The following is a 24,739-nucleotide window of genomic DNA, read 5'->3' as shown; positions in this document are numbered from 1 at the left end:
CGCGTGGGTTTGCCGAGCACAGGGTCTCAGGGCTGCAGACCCCTGATCCTGGCCCCCGAGGTCTCGGGCGTCCAGAGACACTGTTGTCCTCCGGCGGCCCTTCCGGTGACAGTGGAAGCTGAGAGAACAAGACCTGGATTCGAATCCTGCCTCCAACACGGGCTCTTAGTAGGACTGTGGGAAAGTCCTTGCATGTCTGAGACTTCACATCTCCAACAGGATGGACTATAAAATCCAGCTGCTCCCCAGGGCTTCAGGGCCCTCTGCAGCCACATAGCACCCCATACCCCAAAGGGCTCCGCCTTTGGACCCAAACTGGGTTTGCAGCTCTGCAGTTGCCATTTTGAAATCCTTACTGATTTCAGAACAAGTGCCCTGCATTTTCATTTTACATCTGGCCCTGATAATCCAAGAGCAGGGTCTGTATAGTTTGTCAGACCCTGTGTGAATTACCCATTTGCCCACTTGTATAGAGTCCGGGTCTTTGGGCTGAAAATGACAAACAAACCCAGCTCTAAAGAGTTTAAGAAAAAAGTGAGAGAGAGTGTGTGTGAGAATGTATAGGTTTATGCAAATGGGACTTCCCTCATGGCTCAGACGATAAAGTGTCTGCCTACAATGCTGGAGACCTGGGTTCGATCCCTGGGTCGGGAAGATCTCCTGGAGAAGGAAATGGCAACCCACTCCAGTACTCTCGCTTGGAAAATCCCATGGGCAGAGGAGTCTGGTAGGCGTCAGTCCATAGGGTCGCAAAGAGTTGGACACGACTGAGCGACTTCCCTTTCACTTCATGCAAATTGAAATTCTTGAGATGGGTTCAGTCTCAGGAGTGGCTGGACCCAGATGTGTGCCTGCTCTTTAGGAGCCACGTCCCTTCCAGCTCTCAGCTCTCTTTCCTTCTGTGTCAGTCATGGTCACCCTGTAGCCCCAGGAACGCAGGCTGCCACTCTGCCAGCTCAGCAAGCCAAGTGGATAAAAGCTGACTTTCCTATGTTTCCCCAGCATCAGTCTGGGGTTGACTTGGGTTGGCCTGACTTGGGTCCCATGCCCATCCCAGAATGAATCCCTAGGAATGGGGGTGGAATACGCTCATTGCCCAGGCCTAGTACACCTATTGCTCTGGTTGGGGAGACAACCCACTTCCCCTTGAGCCATGTGGAATGATAATGGGAAGGAGTGGTTCCCAGAAGAGGGGAGGGGGATGGACAGTGGTCAGGTACAAACAGCAGTTGGCTATTGAACGCCCCCCACCCTGCCCGCAACTATCCCTGTTCCAAGGCCTCCTTTATATGTGCTTCAGTTCAGTTCAGTTGCTCAGTCATGTCCGACTCTTTGTGACCCCATGAATCGCAGCATGCCAGGCCTCCCTGACCATCACCAACTCCCGGAGTTTACTCAAACTTATGCCCATCGAGTCGCTGATGCCATCCAGCCATCTCAGCCTCTGTCGTCCCCTTCTCCTCCTGCCCCCAAATCCCTCCCAGCATCAGGGTCTTTTCCAATGAGTCATCTCTTTGCATCAGGTGACCAAAGTATTGGAGTTTCAGCTTCAACATCAGTCCTTCCAATAAACACCCAGGACTGATCTCCTTTAGGATGGACTGGTTGGATCTCCTTGCAGTCCAAGGGACTCTCAAGAGTCTTCTCCAACACCACAGTTCAAAAGCATCAATTCTTCAGCACTCAGCTTTCTTCACAGTCCAACTCTCACATCCATACATGACCACTGGGAAAACCATAGACTTGACTAGATGGACCTTTGTTGGCAAAGTAATGTCTCTGCTTTTTAATATGCTGTCTAGGTTGGTCATAACTTTAGTACTCCATAAATGTTTGTTAAATGAATGAGTGATTATACGAAGTAAACTACTAGAAGAAAAATCCATCTGATTTCTCAGGATTTAAGTGCTCTTAGAGATCATTTCTGATTGTCCACGTCCGGCCCATTTTTGCTCTGTTCTCCCAGGTTGGCATCATTTCAACCCCAGAACCCTGATCCCGCCTGCTGCAGTGCACAGTGAGGCTGCCTCATGGGGCCGAGTCCCCTGTGGGCCCCCGCCCACTGCAGGCCCAGGCAGATGGAGGCTGAATCAAGAATGGCTCACGCTGCCCCATGGAAAATGCCCAGGAGGCTCTAGCCCAGGGGGATGGCGAGCTGCGTCTGATAAAGGCAGGCGTCACCAGGTCTTTCTCCTGCTCTCATTGGCCGGTTTTGGCAGGGCACACTTTCACCCAGTTCTCTTTTGCATCAAGAGCTTCCAAAGAATCCTCCCTGTGTCTGAGTCACACGCAGGGCCTGGGCAGGTGATGCTGGAGCAGACAGCCTTGGAGCCTAGCACACTCAGGGACACACGCTCCACCTAAGAGTGTCCCTAGGACTCCGCTGCCTCCCACTGTGGCTCCATGAAAAGTGTGCGGGTGGTGAAGCCAGACCTTCTGATTTTTCCAGTAGACTGTTTTAGAGGCTCACAGCAAAACCGAGCAGAGAGTACAGAGAATTCCCGCATCTCCCTGCTCCTACCCTCAGCCTCTCCACCTATCAACAACCCCCGACCCACCCCCCGGCCAGAGTGGTACGTTGGCTACAATCAATGAACCTGATGGACACATCATTAGGGACCCAGTCAGAGTCCGTAATTACATTAGGCTTCACTCTTGGTGCTATGCCTTCTATGGTTTTGGACAAATGTGTCCTGACACGTGTCTGTGCTGTCATAGCGTGGTACAGAATTCTTTCACTGCCCTCCAAGTCCTCTCTGCTCGCTCAGTCATCGCTCCCTCCCTGCTAAGCCCCAGGAACTCTTGATCTTTTTATTGTCTCCATAAGGTCGGCCTTTTCTAGACCTTCTGATTATCTTATTGCATTTTCTTGCAATACCCCAGGGTTTGGGCTGGGCTGCCAGCATCCACTCTGAGTGGTAGATGCCCAGGTCAGTCTGGTTGAATATTTTGCACATTATTCCTGGAAATATCCCTTTCTTTAAATGCTGATGATAAATTCTAATTTTATGAAAACATCATGGAGGCCAAATCAAATAGGCTGCAGGCTGCATTTGGCTCGTGGGCCACCAGTCTGAGAATTCAGATGTGAGGATGAAGAAAGGTGAAGTTGGAGTCCAAAAGCTCTAGTCTGCTCGGCCGCTTCCGAGCTGAGTGACCTTGGAATCACCTTGGTCTCAGCCCGTCTGTTAAGTGAAGGCCTTGAGAATGCGATGATGCAGGAAGGGACACAGTTGGTGGTCATCTCTGAGGCTGGATGTCCTGGCATTTTCACAGGCTCCCATGGACTGCAGTGGGCACAGCAAGCCAAGACACAGATGTACTGCTCCTGTAAAATCTGAAGACGGTAAAAACATCAAAAATTCGCAGACACGTACAGGCTTGGAGGGTAAGGGGAAGTAAGAGAACAGTGAAGGGAGGCTTGTTGCCTGCTTGGCTGGTCAAAGGGAAAATTTCTCTGCCTCCCAGAAACTCTCCATTACAATAACCATCTTGATGAGGGCAAAGTTGATCCAGAGTTAGCAGCCAGGCTGCCTGGGGTCTAATCCTGGTCTTGCCATGTACCAGCCGTGTGCCCTTGAGAAAGTAACTTCACCTCTCTGCACACCAGAGCGTCAGAGGTGCTGTTCTTATCGTGGACTATGTGATTGGTGCCCCTTGAGCTGGGCAGCACATGGCTGTCTCTGGTGACCCTGAGGTTCTTGTCTGGAAGATCAGGGTCAAGTGAATTAACTCACGGAACGTGCAGGAAGTGGTGGGTGCTCAGCACCAAGTAATGGTTCCCTAAGTGTCCACCAAGAGTGTTATCATCTCTGTTCTGGGCCACGTACTTCAACTGCAACTAGCAGTACTGTACTGTAATCACCCCATTTTAAAGAAGAGAAAACTGAGGCTCAGAAAACAGTCTCAGAGAAGGTGGGTAACTCTCTCAGGGTCACCCAGCTAGAAAGTGGTGGAGAACAACAACAACAACAAAAAGCAGGAATGGAACAAGATTGGAAACAGCTAATTCTGACTCAGCACCCTTGTCTCATGATGGGCCCACTGCTTCAAGCACATCATCTCAGCGCAGCTCCAACACTTTTGCCTCCCCCGCCTCCCCGGGCTCCATGCCTTAAGAGGGCGTATTTTCCACTGCCCCTAACCTCTACTTCAGAGGAGAGAAGGGCCCCACTCCAGACAAGGCTGCCAGAGCTGAGTCTAGTTCTCAAGGTTCATGGATGGGTTCCCAGTGGGGTGCTCTGGCCCCGTGACCAGAGCCTCACCTCTTCTCCCCCTTTAATCCTCAGGTTTCAAAGCACTTTACACACACACTCTAATTAGAGAAGACACCTTCCTGTACTCCTAATAAACTCTCTTGTGGGGCCCCAGGGCATCAGGGCTGCAAACACTAGTAATTCTAGGATGTACTCACAGGATGTGGCCAGAACAGCCTTGACTCAGACTACCTGATTCAAGGTAGCCCCCCTCTTCTCTCTCTCTGTCCTGTACCTGCTCTGTTTTCAATGTCACCCAGACCAGTTATTTTAGATTGTGTATTTGTTTAATAGCATATTCACTCAATATCAGCAGCTACGTTTACAGAGCAACCAGTACATGCTGGTCTTGCATTTTGCTTTTACCATCCTCTCTCAGCAGCCACGGGCTTCCCAGCTGGCGCTCGTGGTAAAGAACCCACCTGCCAATGCAGAAGACGTAAGAGACACAGGTTCGATCCCTGGGTTGGGAAGACCCCCTGGAGGAGGGCATGGCCACCCACTCCAGTCTTCTTTCCTGGAGAATCCCATGGACAGAGGAGCCTGGCAGGCTATGGTCCATGGTGCCACAAAGAGTCAGACAGGACTGAAGCAACTGAACACGCACGTGGGCACACACATGCTCAGTATCCACACAGCATTGTTTCCAAGACCTGTACAGATGAGGAAGTCTATGGATGCTCAAGTCCTTTATGTAAAATGTCAGGGTATTTGCATAGAGCCCACTTTAAATCATTTCTAGATTACTTAAAATACCTAATACAATGTAAATGTTATGTTAATCGTTGCTGGTATATGGCAAGTCAAGTTTTACTTTTTGAAACTTTCTGAAATTGTTTTTTCCAGATAGTTTTGATCCTTGGTGGGTTGAATCCACAGATGTGGAACCCTCCATGTAAAGGACCGACTATGTCAACTTCCTGGGGCCCAGAGAGGTTAAGTAATTTCTCTGAGGTCACACAGCTAGTGAGGAAGCTGTATTTAATTGCTTATTTATTTATCTGGGTGTTTTGTGTTTTTCTCCCAACTCATCCATCCATCCATCCATCTGGTCATCTATCCATTCATTTTTCGAACACATTTCTTTAACGAAAACTATATGTCTGGCTGGGCTTTAGACCCTGGAGACACAGAAGTGATCATGTTCACTGCTGCATCCCCAGTGCCTCATATGATGTCTGGCACATAGTAGGCACCCAATAAATACTTATGGATTGAATTAACACGATCTTGTGCTTGGCCTGTGTGCCAACACAAGTCTTTGGTAAATATTGACACCTCTTTCTGTGCCCCAGGGAGAAGGAAAACCACATTGTTGGCTCTTTTCTGGTTCTTCATGTTTTTTTCCCATCTCCACACCTTTGTTAGAGCTCTTCCCTCTGGTGGCCTCTCCTTTCCCCTGGTGTAGATCAGTGGTTGATACACTATGGCCTAGGGGCCAAATCTGACCCATCATCTGTTTCTGTAAATAAAGTTTTATTGGAACACAGCTGCATCTCTTTGTTTCTGGATTATCCATGGCTGCTTTTGATCTACAACAGCAGAAGTGAGTAGAGACCTGTGGATCTAAATACTTATTATCTGGCTCTTTATAGAAAAGGTTTGTTGGCACCTGATCCAGCTGATTTTCCATATCTTTTAAGAATGAGTTGAAATGCCTCCTCCTCCAGGAAGCATTCCGTGATCTCCCAGGTTGGCTTAAGGGTCTTTACTATGTGTTCCAGTAGTCCCATCTTCCCTCTAAAACAGAGTTTCTCAATGTTCCCCTGGTCTAGGAACCTTTTTAGATACTTTTTTTCCTAGTTGCCCATCCTCCATGAAATTTTAATACACAGATAACCTGTGCATCTGTTTTAATACACAGATAATCTATATGTCTGTGGCCCTTTGAAGGGCCATAAGCCTTGGTGATCTCTAAGTACTTTTCGCCTCTGTTGAGACTATGGGTGAACATCACTCTTGTTGTTCTGTGTTCATTCAGTTGAACAGAATCTATTGAACACCTACTCTGTGCCAAGCTCTGCTCTAGGCACAGAGGACAACAAAAGCAAAGGCAACAAAAGCAAAAATAGACAAGCGGAACTGCATCAAGCTAAAAAAAGAAACTTTTGCGAGCAAAGGAAACCATCAACAAAATGAAAAGACAGCCTACTGAATGTGAGAAGATATTCGCAAATGATGTGTCTGCTAAGGGGTTAATATCACAAGCATGCAAAGGACTCGTACAACTCAGCATCAAAAGAGCAAACCAATTAAACGACGGGCAGAGGATCTGAACAGACGGTTTTCCAAAGAGGACATACAGATGGCTGGCAGACACATGAAGATGCTGAACATCACTAATCATCGGGGAAAGGCAAATGGAAACTACAATGAGATTTCACCTCACATCTGTCAGAATGCCTATCATCAAAAAGACAACATAGAGCAAGAATTGGTGAGGATGTGAAGAAAAGGTCAAGGCCGTACGCTGTTGGTAGGGATGTGAGTTGGCACAGCCACCATGGAAACCAGCATGGAGGTTCCTCAAAACATCACAGCTAGAACGACCATGCGATCTAGCAGTTCCACTTCTGCGTACCTTTCTGAAGAAAACAAAAGCACTTATTTGAAAAGATATTTGCCCCTCAATGGGGCTTCCTGGGTAAATCAAAAAGTAAAGAATCTGCCTGCAATTCCGGAGACCTGGGTTCAGCCCCTGGGTCGGGAAGATCCCCTGGAGAAGGGCATGGCAGCCCACTCCAGTATTTTGGCCTGGAGGGTTCCCTGGACAGAGGAGTCTGGCGGGCTGCAGTCCACGGAATCGCAAAGAATCAGGCATCACTAAAGCGACGCACACAGATGTGCACATGCCCCTCGTTATTGCTGCACTATTTACACAGAGCTCATGTGCCAGTAGAGCTGGTGCGTTACAATTCCATCAGGGGGTAAAGAACGGGTGGTGTGTGTGTGTATAAAGGGAAAGTGAAGTCGCCCAGTCGTGTCCGACTCTGCGACCCTGTGGACTGTAGCCCGCCAGGCTCCTCCGTCCATGGGATTCTCCAGGCAAGAATACTGGAGTGGGTTGCCATTTCCTTCTCTTATATATGTGTGTGTGTGTGTGTGTGTGTGTGTGTATAAGCCTCTTGCAGATATATCATTTGCAAATATCTTATCAGATATATCATTTGCCTTTCCCCGATGATTAGTGATGTTCAGTATCTTCAGATACTTCATTCAGTATCTGCTGGCCATCTGTATGTCTTCTTTGGAAAATTGTCTATTCAGATCCTCTGCCCATTTTTTTTTTTTAGAATTCAATTTTATTTCACATTGATAGAAACCATGAAAAAGACTTACATTTTCCCACATTACAACACAGCATTTCAACGGAATATTTCTTTTGCCATAAGTTAGATCTTGCTGATTTGTGTCAGTGAAACAACAGTTTATATTCTTCAAGGTAAAGCAAGATGACTTAGTAAATGATTGTTTAAAAACTGTGAATCCAGACATAAACATATGGCTTCATTATCCACATGCTCTATATAGTCCATACCAAGTCATTTCCATCATCAAATAGCGCCCATTTATGAAGATGCCATCCTAACACCGTCCGAGTCAGCTTGAATACAGCAGAAAAGTGAACACCAGTTCAGAAATGTCAAGTGTACATTTTTGCTCTGTATTAAACTGTGGTAACTGCACCACATGTATTGAGTTCTGACTAACTTTTGTTACCCATAAATTTATTTTCAAGTAATTTTAACCGATAATTTGAAAAATCTGATTATTTAAAATCAAATAATTGCTATTTTTACATTTGCACAAAAGCTAACTTAAAAAGATCATTTGACTACAGTGAAAATTTTAAATGAGTCTGTTCCTCTGCCCATTTTTTAATTGGTTTGCTCTTTTGATGTTGAGTTGTATGAGTTCTTTGTATATTTGTGATATTAACCCCTTATCAGATATATCATTTGCAAACACACACACACACACAATGGACTATTACTCAGTCATAAAAATGAAATTTTGCCGTTTGTGACACATGGATGAACCTAGAAGGTGAAATAAGTCAGAGAATGACAAATACCACTTGACATCACTTGTATGTGAAATCTAAAAATCAAGAAAAATGAACAAATTTGTTAAGACGGAAATAGTCTCAGATACAGGGAATACCCTGGTGGCTGCAAGAGGGAGGGGTGGGGAATGAGTGGAATAAGTGAGGGAGGCTGAGGTACCAATGTTATAAAGGACACCATTTAGGGGGTGTGATGTACAGTATTGATGCTGAAGCTGAACCTCCAATACTTTGGCCACCTCACGTGAAGAGTTGACTCATTGGAAAAGACCCTGATGCTGGGAGAGATTGGGGGCAGGAGGAGAAGGGGACGACAGAGGATGAGATGACTGGATGGCATCAGCGACTCGATGGGCATGAGTTTGAGTAAACTCCGGGAGTTGGTGATGGACAGGGAGGCCTGGCGTGCTGTGGTTCATGGGGTCGCAAAGAGTCGGACACAACTGAGCGACTGAACTGAACTGATGTCCAGTATGGGGGATGTAGCCAACAATACTGTAATAACTTGCTATGGTGACAGAGGGTAACTAGACTTATCGTGGTGACCATTTGGTAGCATATAAAAATATTGAAACACTATGTGATACACTTGAAACTAGTGTAATATCTTAAGTCCACTATACTTCAATACAATTTTTTAAAAAAAATGATAGACAAACCTGAGAAACACTAATTCCAAAAAGAAGATATATAGACCCGCGTGTTCACTTCATTTTTATTTCCAATAGCCAAGACATGGAAACAACCTAAGTGTCCATCAACAGATGACTGAATAAAGAAAATGTTGTGTGTGATATATATACATAATATTATATAGTAATATTATGTAGTATAGTAATATAGTATATTACTATATAATATATACTATATATATACTGTATATAATATACTATACTATATAATATAGTACAATAATATTATATAGTAATACATATGATATAATATATAAATGATATAATTACATATAATTATATATTATACTACTATACTATATTTTTATTGTTATATAAAATATCATTACTGTATAATGTTATTATATATTAATATATTTTTATATACTATAATGTGTAAAATTATATATTATATAAAATATATAATATGTAAATATTATATATAATTATATATAATATTAAAACTTTGTTATACATAATTATATATATATATAATTTACTATTATTCAGGCATAAAAAAGAATGAAATCTTCCCATTTGTGACAACATGGATGGAAACTGAGGACGTTATGCTAAGTGAGATGTCAGACAGAGAAAGATAAACATCATATGATCTCATTTATATGTGGAATCTAAAACAAAAACAACTTAGCTCATAGATACAAAGAACATGCTGGTGGTTGTCAGAGGTGTGAGGAGTGGTGGCTAAACTGGTGAAGAGGATCCAAAGGGACACATTTCCAGCTAAAAAATAGTCACGTCATCGGGATGTGCTCTACAGCCTGGCAGCTGTAATTAATAATACAGTACTGCATATTTGAAAGCTGCTGAGTGAGCAGAACGTAACGTTCTCATCATGAGAAAAAATGTGTGTAGCTATGTATGGTGACAGACATTAACTAGACTTATTCTGACTATCATTTCACAATATAAGCAAATATCAAATTGTTATATTCTATACTTGTAACTAATATAATGTCATACATCACTTGTGCCTCAATCAAAACAAAGAAAAGCCTTGAGTTACAGTTGGTTTGTTCTCCAGCACAACCCAGGTGTGACCTCTGGGCATTTGCTTGTGCTTTTTCCTCTGCCTTGGTAGCCCTTCCATACCTTTGGCTCAGTTAGTATCCCATCCCTATTTGCATCTCCCTGGTAGCTCAGCTGGTAAAGAATCCATCTGCAGTGCAAGAGACACTGGTTCAATTCCTGGGTCGGGAAGATTCACCCGGAAAAGGGATAAGCTACCCTCTCCAGTATTCTTGGGCTTCCCTGGTCGCTCTGATGGTAAAGGATCTGCCTGCAATGCAGGAGACCTGGGTTCGATCCCTGCGTTGGGAAGATCCCCTGGAGGAGGGCATGGCAACCCATGCCAGTATTCTTGCCTGGAGAATCCCATGGACAGAGAAGCCTGGCGAGATGTAGTCCATGGGGTCGCAAAGAGTCGGACACGACTGAGTGACTAAGCATAGTACATTTGCATCTCAGCTTCTATGTCACCTCCTCAGGAAAGTCTTCCCTGATTTTCCAGACAAGATTCAGTTCCCCCCACCCCCAACCCTGTCAGCGTCCTTACATCATTCATTCATTCATTCTTTCTTTCCTTCCTTAACTTAAACATTCAATCACACGTCCACCAACCGTCCATCGAGTGCCTACTTCGCTCTAGGATTTGTGCCAGGCACCGAGGACACAGCTAGTGTTTTCATGGAGGTCACGTTTGGGGATCATCCAATAAACAGGCAAAGAGATAAGAGAACATCAGACAAATACGTGACATGAAGTGAATGAACAGGGCCACGTGGTAAGAGGGTGACGGGTGGTGTCCTCCCTGAGGAGGTGATGTTTGAATCAACATTTGAATCAAGAAGAAGGAGCTGGTCATGGGAAGATCTGGGAAAAGCAGACCCGGGAGAGGGGGGCAGCAAGGGCAAAGGCACCAAGGCAGGAACATAATCAGCGCAACTGGAGGAACAGCCAGGAAGCCCCCGTGGCTGCAGCCAGGAGGAGAGGTGCGCCCAGAAAGGGTGGGTGGTGGCAGGCTGAGCAGGGCCTTAAGACCGTCATACGGGCTCTGGATCCTGACCTGGGAGCAGAGGGCAGCTGTCAGGGGGTTTTAACACGGTTCTGTATTTCTCCACAGGCTTTCTTCACCTTTTGCAGTTCTGCTTTTGCATGACTTTTGGAGTGGTGTCTTTTCCAGGGGTCATGTATGGATGTGAGACTTGGATTATAAAGAAAGCTGAGTGCCGAAGAATTGATGTTTTTGAACTGTGGTGTTGGAGAAGACACTTGAGAGTCCCTTGGACTGCAAGGAGATCCACCCAGTCCATCCTAAAGGAGATCAGTCCTGGGTGTTCATTGGAAGGACTGATGCTGAAGCTGAAACTCCAATACTTTGGTCACCTGATGCAAAGAGATGACTCATTGGAAAAGACCCAGGTGCTGGGAAAGATTGAGGGCAGGAGGAGAAGGGGACAACAGAGGATGAGATGGCTGGATGGCATCACCGACTCGATGGACATGGGTTTGGGTAAACTCCGGGAGTTGGTGATGGACAGGGAGGCCTGGCGTGCTGTGGTTCATGGGGTCGCAAAGAGCCAGACACAACTGAGCGACTGAACTGAACTGACTGACTGACCCCACCGGAGTCCACCACGTCCCTTCTGATCCCCGAGTATCTGTCTGACTCATAGTAACCACAGCTCTCAGGTTGGGTGCCCCCAGAAGCAGGTACTGAGACAGGAATGCAAGTCGTGTATTTGGGAGGTGATCCTAGGAAGTAAGGAAGTGGGGACACCAAACAGGGAAGGGAAGGCAGCCGGTCCGGGGTATGCTTCTGAGCAGGTTCCTGCTGTGGCCAGCTGGGGCTCACCCCTGCTGGGGAGCACTCGGATAGCAGAGGACATCTCGCCGACGTGGCCCCCCCCAGGAGAGAGCAAGTGGGTTTTTATCCACAACCTCCATGTCACTGGTTGAGGGTTGCCACCAAGGCATGAACTCTTGGGCATTTCCGGCCCGACCGGCAGGGGCTTAACGTGCTCTGGTGGCCGGAGAGAACCCTCAGCACAGAGACACAGGTGCCGGTGGTTGGAAGCCACTGGATGGTGAGCGGGGGTGGGCAGGGTCTATATTTAAGTAACTCATTGACAGCTGACCAATAGAAGGGACAAGGAAGAAATGCCTCTGAACATGGTAGCGTGGGCTCCACTTCCCCTACAGTTTTCAGCGAATCCCCAGAGCTCCTCAGGGGGTTAGCTTTTTTGCTCAGTCTCTTGGTTTCTGTGTGGCCAGGATAGAAGGTTCTGGAAGCCTGCCCTGCCATCCCAGGAGGCTGGGGCTCACCACATCCTGGGAAACTGAAGAGGAGAAATTTGGATTTTTCTCTAGGAAGCAGTCTCCTCAACAGTCCACAAGGCTTTATCAGCGTTCAGCCCTCTCTTGTTGGGCAGGCGGCCCTGGCGGTTGGGGCGCTACATTCCAGGAGCGAAAAAAAAAAACCCTGCCCTTCTCACCCCGCCTGGGAAAACTGGACCACACTGGGATGGCACCCTGCCCTCCGCCCACCACCCGGAAACTGGCCTGGCTGGCAATGGGGTGGGTAGGGAGGAAGGCAGAGCTGTTTGAACATGTCCCTCGCTACCGCAGGAGGGGTGGGAGACGGCAGGGGTGAGCTGCAGAAATGTGATGAGGTTCTAGTTTCCTCTTGATGCAGATCCCGTCACCCCATGAATGGGCCTGTGCAGACAGAGACGGTGAGCGATATAAAGATGCGGTGGGGCAGAGAGACGCCTTTCAGATGAGCGAGTCAAAGAATCCTGCCCATTACCTGGAACTCGGAGGCCTCCCACTTGCCCTGTGCACTAGGTAAGCAGTGGGCATCGTTCCATGAGACCAGGTTTCCTCAGCCACGGCACTGCTGACAATGGGGATGGATACTCAGTTCTCTACCGGAGAAGGCAATGGCACCCCACTCCAGTACTCTTGCCTGGAAAATCCCATGGATGGAGGAGCCTGGTAGGCTGCAGTCCATGGGGTCGCAAAGAGTCGGACACGAATGAGCAACTTCACTTCCCTTTTCACTTTCATGCATTGGAGAAGGAAAGGGCAACCCACTCCAGTGTTCTTACCTGGAGAATCCCAGAGACGGGGGGAACCTGGTGGGCTGCCGTCTATGGGGTCACACGGAGTTGGACACGACTGATGTGATTTAATAGCAGCAGCAGCGGCAGCAGCAACTCAGCTCTCTACAGTGGGGGCTGTCCTGTGCGTTGTAGGATGTCTGGATACATCCCTGGCCCCTCATGATGGACCAGGAGCAGTTGCCCATTCCCAGTCATGATGATCAAAAAGGACACAAAATTGCCCCTGGTTGAAAACCACTGCATTAGACCCACACGTACTTACACGAGGGCTTATTTTGTTCCAAGTTCTGTGTTCAGTGACTTACATGCCTCAGTGCATTGAGTCACAACCAATTTATCAGGCTGGGGCGGATGTGGCAGCCCCATACTGTCGTGCCCAGGCTGCTAACCTGTCCTCCCCTCCTTATGGTGTTGCCCTGGCCTCATGTACAACATGCCTTCACCCCACATTCATATTGTAGCAGGGAAATGGAGAGATGGAACCTGGAAGCTGGCCCCTTGGCTTAACACCACATCCCATTGGTCAAAATTTGGTCACATGACCACATCTAACTGCTCGGAAGGCTGGGAAATGTAGTCTTTATGGGGACAGCCCCATTCTCAGCTACAAGTCCCCCATGGAGTTGGGGAAGGATCAGTTCAGTTCAGTTCAGTTGCTCAGTCGTGTCTGACTCTTTGTGACCTCATGGACTGCAGCACACCAGGCCTCCCTGTCCATCACCAACACCAATTCCCAGAGTTTACCCAAACTCATGTCCATTGAGTCAGTGATGCCATCCAACCATCTCATCCTCTATTGTCCCCTTCTCCTCCCACCTTCAATCTTTCCCCGCATCAGGGTTTTTTCCAATGAGTCAGTTCTTCGCATCAGGTAGTCAAAGTATTGGAGTTTCAGCTTCAGCATCAGTTCTTCCAATGAATATTCAGGACTGATTTTCTTCAGGATGGACTGGTTGGATCTCCTTGCAGTCCAAGGGACTCTCAAGAGTCTTCTCCAACACCACAGTTCAAAAGCATCAATTCTTCGGCACTCCACTTTAGGACAACTGGCAGCCTCAACTACATCACACTTCATAGATAAGGAAATTGAGGCACAGAGTGGTTAAATATTCATCCAAGATCACCCAGAGAATAAGGAAATTAAGAAAAGAAATGGATATAAAGTGTAAGTGCTCAACGCCAGCCTTCTTCCCTCCTGTTTCCTTGGAGGGTCATCCATTGCCATTTATTGGTTCCAAAGGTCTTCTTTAGAGCAGGTTACTGAAAGTTTTCCTACACCTCTAGGACTGAAGTTTCCATTTGCCCCTGAAATCCACACCCTTTAGGTCATCCAGGTGCAATTTTCAAGCAACCCAAAGGTGTTAAGAGTCGTTTATCTAGTGGAGCAAAAGGTCCAAGACCCCTGTTTTCCTACATGGGCAGGTGGGAGAAATGTTGAGGCAAGCTCTCAGCCAAAAAGATTTACCTACACAGTAAGGATGCTGAGGCCAAGAGAAGGGAAGGGACTTTTTCCAGGCCACACAGCTGGCTCCTTGAAGAGTCAGGGCTAGGACCCCAGGTGAGGAACCCTGACGAAGCACTGTCTTCCAGGTTCCAAACCCTGGGAGGCATCGCCCCCCCTCCCCCTTCTCACTGCCGGTCCTCTGTCCTGACATCTGTCCCCTTTCCTGTCTTAATCCCTTTAGCACTGTGTCAGTGAGATTTCTGGAAGAAGCTGAGGTTTACATTTTGGCGACACCATTGTTGTCTATCCAACAGCCAGACTCTCTCGTCTTCAAAAGCAGAACCTTGATTTTGTTAAGGAGTAGGAGGTGATAAGTCCAGCTCCAGGGAAGGGATTAAGATGGGGCTAACTTAGTCATATTATCCCATTCTTCTGGATTTCAACTTACTTTCCCAGTCTCCTTTGCAGTGTAGAACAGACATATGTCCAGTTCTGGCCAATTCAATGTGAGGGGTGTCCCTTCAAGGAGACTGTGGGAAAGATTACCTCCCCAGATTAAAAGAGCTCAAGGAAAAAGGAAGTTCCCCTCTCCCCTCAGCACTTTCTCCTGTCTTGAACTCTATTAAAGATGTGATGCTAGGGGCAGTGGCAACTATCTTGTGACCACAAGGAGGCAAGACTAATGACAAAAAGCCAATGCATAGGATGGCTAAGTAGAAAGGTTGAAAGTGGCTGGATACTGGATGATATTGTTGAGTTGCTGCCCTGACCCTGAAACTATCTATCTCCAGCCTTTTTTTCCTCTGAAAAAATTAAACGCCTTTACTGTTTAAGCCACAGTTAGTGGATTATTCTGAAATTTACTGCTGAAAGGGTTAAGGCACTTCAGTTGTGTCTGACTCAGGACTGTAGCCTGCCAGGCTCCTCAGTGCATGGGATTTTCCAGGCAAGAATACTGGAGTGAGTTGCCATTTCCTACTTGAGGAGGTCTTCCCCCCTTAACCCCTCTGGGAACCAAACCACACCCCTTACATCTCCTGCATTGGCAGATGGGTTCTTTACCACTAGTGCTAAACAAGGCATTCATAGCCAATATAGTTATGCTCAGTTCACCATATTTTGGCCCTGGAGTTTCTACCCAACTCCCAGGTGGTAGGACCATCACTTATTTTTATGAGTGGTCGACACCTCTTTTTTTTCCTCCTTGGAAGCTGATGGAGAGCAGCCCATTCAATTTGCCTCAGTCCTTGCAGGATGAATGAGGTGTGAAAAAGCACAGGTACTAATTCTTGGGAGACTATTGACACTTGCTCAAAAGGATACAACATTTGCTTACATTGAGGGGGGCGGCTTAGATTCTTTAATGTATTATTAACTCTCAGAGTCTCACATCATTTGAGAACTTTGGGCTTAATGAAATGCCTGTATCAATTAGAAACGCTTGGGTGCTGATAACAGAAGAATCACAATGACCAACAGTTATATGCCGAAGATAACTTGGCAGGCACTTAAATAGGCACTCCTCCTACACTAACTCATCTATTCTTCACAACCCCACGAGGAGATGCTCTCTTCCCTCCACACAGGGAACGCAGGCACAGAGCTAGTAAGTGACATAGCTGAGTGTGACGCCGGATAGCTGACTCCAGAGGTCATGCTCTTAGCTGTCACTCTTTAGCGCCAAATAACAGTGACTTCAGCCATAAGAACACCTGTCATTTACTTAAAAAAGAGTTTAGCGTGGAGTCCTCTGACCTTGCCCTTTGCCATCCTCAGCACGTTGGCTTTTGCCACCTAATTGGCACAGGGTGGTGACTGAGGTCAAGCATTCCCATGTCCCATGGCCGTATCCACGGCAAGCAGAGAAGGCGGCGGCAGCGTTGCCAGCCCTCCTTAGCAGAACAGTCTCCCTGGAGCACGCCTCCCGCAAACTGCCTGTTGGATCTCATTGGTCGGAACCAGGTCACATGCTCACCTTGGACCAATCACTAGCAGACCGGAATGGATGCGCCGCGATTGGCTGACCAATCACAATTTTTCCCTGGGCAAGGCGTGACGGGCGTAAATTGGGGTTCCGATAGGAAAGAAGAAGGGAGGTGACGGGTGCGTGCACAGGGGGCCCACGGCGTGGATCCCAGCCGCTGACACTGCTGCGTGTGTAGTGCAGAGTGAGCTGTGCTATGCCTTCAGCTCTTTACGTATGTTATCAAGTCGTCACACTGTTATTACCCCTGTTAGGATGAAAAATTTAAAGCCCAGAGAACTTCAATTCAGACAAGAGAGACAGACAGAGAGGAGGAAACCGGATTCAAATGCAAACCCCTTAGAGACGCGTTCTCAGTCCCTCTAGATGGAGTTGCCAGATAAAGGATGACCAGTTAAATTCGAATTTCAGATAAAGAAAGGAAATGTTTTAGTTTACCTCTGTCCCAATTATTGCATGGGCTATACTTTTACCAAAAAAAAAAAAAAAAAAAAAAAATCTGTTGTTGATCTGAAGGTCAAATTTAACTGGGAATTCTATATTTTTATATGCTAAATTTGACAATCCTACTTAGGGTCACCGGGTCAGAAACCTCAGCACTGGTGTGGGAGCTTAGCCACACTCTGTTTGCATAATAAACACTAAGAAAATTCCACAAAGAAATATGCATTCTCCCATTTTTCTGGAAACCTGATCCCTCTTGGGCTATTATTTGCTTTCTTCGTTTCAAGAAGGGTACAGAGAAAATGCCCCTGCCCTCAGAAAAACAACAGTGTATGTATTGGGATAAATGGCCACTGGCATTTGGCCTCAAGGCCAAGGAGACAGAGGGGAGAGGTGGGGAGTGTGGGGCAGGGGGAGTCCTTTCTCACATGCCCATTCCCAGTTGATTATTGCCAGGAAGAATGTGGACCTAGCAGAATCCAATCCTCCAATGTTTGAAGGGAGGTAGAAATCTGAGTTTTTATGTAAAATCTCTTTATTTGTGAACACTGGCTCAAATTTTATTAAAATGCCTCATGTGCCAAAGGAAACATATCTGCAGGCTTGTGGGCAGCCAGGGAAAACCGCTGCTGTTTCACTTGGGGAGATGAGGCTGAAACTTCTGCAGGCAGGGGAGCAGTGGCCTGGGCTGGCGATAGGAGAGTTCGTGGGGCTAGAACTGCAGCCAGAACGGTCTTTGAATCTCCTCTCTTCCAGATAAGTGCCGTGTGACGGTGGGGAGGCTGCCTAGCCTCTCTGTTTTCCAAACCATTCAGAGGCCATCACTGTACCCCTCGTACCGTGAGGCTGGGAGGATTCCACTGGTGGAGCGGATGCAGGTGAGGTGCCTGGCACGTGGTGAGGTGTGCTTATTCCTTTCTCGTCCCTGGGAAGGGAACACTTACAAGTTTGATTTGAATGTGACTTGTTTGTGCCCTTCCTTCCCTCCTCCCTTCCATCTGCCATCTTTCCCTCTCTCACTCCCCCTTCTCTTCTTCCTCCTCCTCCTCCTTCTTCTTTTTTTCAGTTAAACTGTGTGAAGATTCAGGGCCAGGTGTCAGATGATGGGGGAGCAGGCTGTGACGCTATTCCAACCTGGAAGTGAGACTGGGGGAAGAGTCTCTTTCTCACAGGGCCTCAGTTTCTCCCTCTGTGAAATGGGCAGGTCTGATTGCAGATGTATTATAGACACTCTTGCAGGGGGGCCAGGGTCAGGCAGTGCTGTGGAGACGTCTCAGGGAGGGATGGGGTGGGGGTGGGGGCCTTGGGGGTGATGGGAGGGGTTGCCTGGAGGGGGCTGAGTCAGAGGGCGCTCTCAGGGCTGGGGGCAAGAGAAGGACACCCCAGTGGACAGTGCCCAGTGACTCGCGGGCCACAGGGAGGCAGCAACCCCTGTCAGCAGGGAGCCCATGAACACCCTCGGAGGAGAGCGAGGTCCCTGCCTGTCTTGATCTGACCCCGGGCCCATCCCTGGGACTTGGGGTCAAGGCTCTTAACACAGCCTCTTGCCTGGAACCCGGGAACCCCGAGCCCCTCCTCCCGGCTCTCTGAGACCTGACCTCCGCTCACCTCCCCTCTCACCCTCCTCGCTCTTGCCAGTCCAGCATCTGTGAGTTTCTCGAATGGGTGCTTCTCTTCCTGAGCCTCCAGGCCTGGTCACAAGCTATTCCCTCCACCTGGACTCTGGTCTCCCTCCTCTGCAGACCTCCCCAAGATCACGCTTCCTTCTGGTTTGAACCACCCCGGTGGAAAGCTCCTGCTGGTTCCCAGGTGATCACGGGCCCTCCTGGAACCCCACCCATCTCCTCAGAATGCCCACCTGTGAGCTGTGTTGCTCTGCCTGTCTGCTCAGTCTGTCTGTGCTTTCTCCTGAGGGTGGGGTCAGTCCTGTTCCTGTAGCCCATTCATTGAAGGAATTAATGGGCGAGTGAGTGAAGAACAGATGAAGCTCTCCAAGGGTCTGGTACGTTTCCCAGGCTCAGGGGGCTCTGCGCCCTCTCAGAGGGATGTCACAGCAAGTCAGGTGCATCCTCAACGTCAGCCCTCCTATATCACCCTGCTGCATTGATAAAATAAAATACCCCACACTCCAGCCAGCGCCTCCCAGTGTCGCCCTCCATCCAGCCCCGCTGACCTCTGAGACCCTACATCCTCCCCAGCGGGCCCCAGCCCCATCCCATCTCAGTTGCGCTGGCCTCTTTCTGTTTCTTCAACAACCAGGCCTGATCCTGCTTCCGAGCAAGCACTTTCTGTTCCTGGATTGCTCAGCCCCAGGCCATCTTCTCATTTATGTCTCAGCTGTGTCACTCCAGTCTTCTTGCCTGGGAAATCCCACGGACGGAGGAGCCTGGTGGGCTACAGTCCGCAGGGTCGCAAAAGAGTCGGACACGACTTAGGGACCAAACAACAAGAACGTCCCCTCGCAGAGGTCTTTCCCACACACATCTTCCCTCAGGTCGCCCTGTTTTGTCCCTTCCCAGCGTGTATCACTATCTGAGATGATTTCGTTGTCTTCAAGTACTTGACCCACTTTTATCAGAGCTCATTGCAGTGCAGAATAGACAGTTTCCCCAGCTTCCCTTGCAGCTAGGTGAACCCTTGCAACCAACGTCTGACTCCCGGGTTGTAACTGGGAGTATGTATAGCCGTTTCTGGAAACTTTCCTAGAGATTCAGCTGCTGCTTCCCTCTACTCGTTATCTTTCCTTCTCCACCCTGACACCTGGAAGGCAGAGGAGAAGGTTGGTGCTGTGGCCTCCATGTTGGGGCATAAAAAGGAAGACCATACCCCGGGAAAGGCCAGAGGGTGGGGCACTAGGGCTCTGTGGAATCTTCAGACTCGCCCTGAACTGCCTACATTGGGACTTCACTCATAGGAGAGAAAACTAAGCTCCCCTTTTTATGGTTGATGTCTTCAAATTAAGCTTCGTATATTCTATCATGAGTACACTTGTTTGGCCAAAGCAGTATAGTCTAATGAAAAATGTCAGTTAGACTATAGGCTGGGTCTTTTTATTTTAACGTGTGCTCTATAGGGCTTTGTCTAGAATTTTAGCTGGAGTACTGGAAGAGCCCCGGGTCAGAGGAGGGAGGCCACTTTCCTGAGGCCACACAGCTGGGGAGGGGCAGAGCTGAAGTGTGACCCCAGGGCCCCAGGTCCTAACGCCCGGCCCTCTTTCTCAGAAGCTCCCAGCTTGAGGTGTTGCTGGACTTCCCCCAGGACAATGGGTGGGGTGGTCTACACTCACCCGGCCTTTTAGGCCATCAGGCCAAGAGGCCCTTCCTTGTTTCTCAGGGGCCCAGAATGTGCTGGGACTGAGAGAGAAGACCCGGAGTGTGGGGTACAGTGGGGATTAGATCCCAGCCCTACTGCTGGAAAGCTGTGCGCCCCGAGGAAGACCCCAGTCTTGCTGAGCTTCAGTTTCATGACAAGTAATGTCCCTGGGCATGATGAGGGCCCTGCCGAGTCCCTGAGGGGCCGTGTTTAGAATGCCTGGGGACTGTCCTGGTGTCCAGTGACTAGGATTCCACGCTCCCAATGCAGGGGGAGAAAGAGGTGGAGGAGGGGTCCTCTAAGACAAGGTGGTCAGGGAGGCCTCCCTGAGGATGTGGCAGAGACCTGAATAGGGTGAGACATGAGGTTCTAGGGTAGCTGGACCTGGTCTCCCCCATCACCCTGTAACTATTCCTGGGCCTCCCCCAGCTGAATTCTTCCCCAGAGCAGGAACTGCGTGGTGGCCAACTCTGTGTCCTGGGCACTAGCCCAGGATGACTGAGTGAGCCAGAAACACTGGCTCCCCGCCGCGCCGCCCCGATGCTGCGTCCAGTCCATCAGCAAGGCTGCCTGTTTGGGTTCCTAAAGTTTTCTTGAATCCATCCACTTCTCTCCGCCCACCCTCACTTCCTGCCTGGACTGCTGCAGCAGCCCCCCGCCTTGGTCCCCCAGCTCCCGCCTCACTCTCCCCACGTCATTGCCCACACCATCCTCCCCACCTCTGTCTTCCCCACGGCGTCTGCATCAGTTTCCCACGGCTGCTGTAGCAAATGAGCCCAAACTTCGTGGCTTAAGAGCACGAATTTATTTACTTACAGTTCTGGAGGTCAGAAGTCTGAAATCAGTCTCTGGGCTGATGCTGGCAGGGCTGGCTCCTGCCGGAGGCTCTGGGGAGAAGCCGTTTCCTTGCCTTCTCCAGCTTCTAGTGGTGACTTGCATTCCTTGGCTTGTGGCCGCTTCCTCCCTCTTCAGCGTGCCTTCTTTCAGTCTGGTTCTGTCATTCTTTCTGCCTTCTCCTCTTCCGTGGTCAAACCTCCTTCAGCCTTCATCTTATAAGGACTCCTGTGATTCCGTTGAGCCCACTCAGATCACCCAGGATCATCTTCCCAGCTCAAGATCTTTAACTAAATCATAGCTGCAAATTTCCTTATGTCATACAAAGTGACGTTCAGAGGTCTGGGGGATTAAGAGGAGGATATTTTGGAAAGGGAGCATTATTCACCCAAAGGGATCTTTTTAGAACCTAAGTTAAGTCTTGTGCCTTCTCTGCTTAAAATCACTCTGTAACCCCCAGCTCCCTCAGAGCACGTGCAAAGCCCTTACCGTGGCCACAAAGCTCTACACAGCTGTGTGCTGGTTACTTCTCTAAGCTCCTCTCCAGGCCCATGCCTATTTGCTGGGCCTCAGCACTCCATGCATGCACCTGCCTCGGGGCCTTTGCACATGCTGTTCCCTCAGCCTGGAGCCTTTTACCCTGCTCCAAGGCTGGCTGCTTATTATCCTTCAGGTCCCACCCCCTCAGAAAGGGCCCCTTGGACTCTACCCTCCCTATAACAGCCCTTCCGTCTCCCCACCGTCTGAACACAGTCTGAAATTGTCTTCACTGTGTGTTTGTTTTCTTGTTGATTATCCACCATCCCCACAAGACTACTATCTCTTAAAGACCCAGTAGGGCCGGTCTGTCTGGTTCTCTGCTGTATCTCCTGCACCAGAGACAGGGCCTGGCACCTAGCAGTGCTCAGGAAACCTTTGCTCCTCGAGCCCTGTGAGGCCAGTTGCCAGGGTCCCCTGTGCTGTTGTGAATAAGATGCAAACACATTTAAAGACATTCTGACTGTCCTGGTGACTTTTTGGCTTGATCTCTTTCCTCAGTCAGTGATTAAAACCCCATCTTCACATGTGAAAAAGCAGTGAGGCCTTGTTTATACCAGGCAAGCAAGGGCTTCAAAGGGCCTGGAATAGAGGTGAGTTGAGGTCTCCTAAGGACAGAAACTGTCAGGAGTGGCCTTGGGTCTCTTGAGGGAAGCGCAGGGTCATGGGGTGGGAGCCCTGGCAGAGTGGGGCTGTCTGTCTGGGTCTTGGCTTCCACATCTGCGACTGGAGATTATAACAGGGTTACAGCAGGGCTCACACCTGTCCCCACCTCACAGCGGGGCTCACACCTGTCCTCACAGCGGGGCTCACACCTGTCCTCAAAGCAGGGCTCGCACCTGTCCTCACAGCGGGGCTCGTACCTGTCCTCACAGCGGGGCTCACACCTGTCCCCACCTCACAGCGGGGCTCACACCTGTCCTCACAGTGGGGCTCACACCTGTCCTCACAGCAGGGCTCACACCTCTCCTCACAGCGGGGCTCACACCTATCCTCACAGTGGATCTCACACCTGTCCTCACCTCACAGCGAGGCTCACACCTGTCCTCACAGTGGGGCTCACACCTGTCCCCACCTCACAGCGAGGCTCACACCTGTCCTCACAGTGGGGCTCACACCTGTCCTCACCTCACAGCGGGGCTCACACCTGTCCCCACAGCAGGGCTCACACCTGTCCTCACAGCGGGGCTCACACCTATCCTCACAGTGGAGCTCACACCTGTCCCCACCTCACAGTGGGGTTCACACCTGTCCTCTCCTCACAGTGGGGCTCACACCTGTCCTCACAGCAGGGCTCACACCTCTCCTCACAGCGGGGCTCACACCTATCCTCACAGTGGGGCTCACACCTGTCCCCACCTCACAGCAGGGCTCACACCTGTCCCCACCTCACAGTGGGGTTCACACCTGTCCTCTCCTCACAGTGGGGCTCACACCTGTCCTCACAGCAGGGCTCACACCTCTCCTCACAGCGGGGCTCACACCTATCCTCACAGTGGAGCTCACACCTGTCCTCACCTCACAGCGGGGCTCACACCTGTCCTCACAGTGGGGCTCACACCTGTCCCCACCTCACAGCGAGGCTCACACCTGTCCCCACAGCAGGGCTCACACCTGTCCTCACAGCGGGGCTCACACCTGTCCTCACCTCACAGCGGGGCTCACACCTGTCCTCACAGTGGGGCTCACACCTGTCCTCACCTCACAGCGGGGCTCACACCTGTCCCCACAGCAGGGCTCACACCTGTCCTCACAGCGGGGCTCACACCTATCCTCACAGTGGAGCTCACACCTGTCCTCACCTCACAGCGGGGCTCACACCTGTCCTCACAGCAGGGCTCACACCTGTCCTCACAGTGGGGCTCACACCTGTCCTCACAGTGGGGCTCACACCTGTCACCACAGCAGGGCTCACACCTGTCCTCACAGCGGGGCTCACACCTGTCCTCACAGCAGGGCTCACACCTGTCCTCACAGTGGGGCTCACACCTGTCCTCACAGTGGGGCTCACACCTGTCACCACAGCAGGGCTCACACCTGTCCTCACAGTGGGGCTCACACCTGTCCTCACCTCACAGCGGGGCTCGCACCTGTCCTCACATCAGGGCTCACACCTGTCTTCACCTCACAGCGGGGCTCACACCTGTCCTCACAGCGGGGCTCACACTTGTCCTCACAGCAGGGCTCACACCTGTCCTCACAGCGGGGCTCACACTTGTCCTCACAGCAGGGCTCACACCTGTCCTCACCTCACAGCGGGGCTCACACCTGTCCTCACAGCAGGGTTCACACCTGTCCTCACCTCACAGCGGGGCTCACACCTGTCCTCTCCTCACAGTGGAGCTCACACCTGTCCTCACAGTGGGGCTCACACCTATCCCCACCTCACAGCGGGGCTCACACCTGTCCTCACAGCGGGGTTCACACCTGTCCTCACAGCAGGGCTCACACCTGTCCTCACCTCACAGCGGGGCTCACACCTGTCCCCACCTCACAGCGGGGCTCACACCTGTCCTCACAGCGGGGTTCACACCTGTCCTCACAGCAGGGCTCATACCTGTCCTCACCTCACAGCGGGGCTCACACCTGTCCCCACCTCACAGCGGGGCTCACACCTGTCCCCACCTCACAGTGGGGCTCACACCTGTCCTCACAGCGGGGCTCACACCTATCCTCACAGCGGGGCTCACACCTGTCCCCACCTCACAGTGGGGTTCACACCTGTCCCCACCTCACAGTGGGGCTCACACCTGTCCTCACAGCGGGGCTCACACCTGTCCTCACCTCACAGCGGGGCTCACACCTGTCCTCACAGCGGGGCTCACACCTGTCCTCACAGCGGGGCTCACACCTGCCCTCACCTCACAGTGGGGCTCACACCTATTCTCACCTTACAGCAGAGCTCTCACCTGTCCTCACCTTACAGCAGGGTTCTCAGCCTCCATGCTACTGACATTGGGGGCTGGATCATTCTTTCCTGGTGGCTCAGACAGTAAAGAATCCGCCTGCAATGCAGGAGACCCAGGTTCCATTCTTGGGTCAGGAA

This window comes from Muntiacus reevesi, chromosome 2 (genome assembly GCF_963930625.1).
Source record: "Muntiacus reevesi chromosome 2, mMunRee1.1, whole genome shotgun sequence".
NCBI lineage: Eukaryota > Metazoa > Chordata > Mammalia > Artiodactyla > Cervidae > Muntiacus > Muntiacus reevesi.
Note: the sequence above shows the minus strand (reverse complement) of the source record.